General features: G+C 53.6%; 1 protein-coding gene across 2 annotated transcripts in view; it reads right to left on the bottom strand.

The window, feature by feature from the left end:
* KLF6 (Kruppel like factor 6) overlaps positions 1-504 on the bottom strand; it is a 7,566-nt gene that overhangs the window by 6,294 nt on the left and 768 nt on the right. The gene's annotated exons all lie outside the window — the stretch shown is intronic.

Raw genomic sequence — 504 nt, 5'->3', positions numbered from 1 at the left:
AAAAAAAAAATAAAAGCAACAAAATGTGTCCATTAAAGGGAAGGAGCCTCCGTTCTTCCTCCTTCCCGACCGAGGCAATTAGCACTCGGGGATCGCTGTCATATGACTGACAACTCACGGGCTCTGCAAAGCTCCCTGCGCTGGGAAACAGCTACATGACATACACGCGTACATGCACACACGTAGGTGCGCGTGCATATGTGTACACACACTCCTGGAGGGGTGGGTTTTTTCCCCCATCATCGCCAGGAAAAAAAAAAAAAAAAAAAACAAACAAAACCAAACCCCAAAAACCCAAAACAATTAAAAAACAAAAACAACCCAAACACAGCAAGGGGAGAAAAGCAGCCCTCGGCCAAGGCAGGGAGCTCGGATGACAAGACCCAGCTGTGGAGTTTGGACCCGGTACAAGCGCAAAACTTTTGCCAGGACTCGGTGTGGAGCAGGCGGGCGCGGAGCGCCGGGCTCCCGGGGCTGGGAGCGGGGCGGCCGGGCCCCCCGGCG

Source organism: Egretta garzetta, unplaced genomic scaffold, assembly GCF_000687185.1.
Source record: "Egretta garzetta isolate BGI_Z169 unplaced genomic scaffold, ASM68718v1 scaffold6, whole genome shotgun sequence".
NCBI lineage: Eukaryota > Metazoa > Chordata > Aves > Pelecaniformes > Ardeidae > Egretta > Egretta garzetta.
The sequence above is the reverse complement of the archived record's forward strand: the minus strand, read 5'-3'. Positions and strand labels throughout refer to the sequence as shown.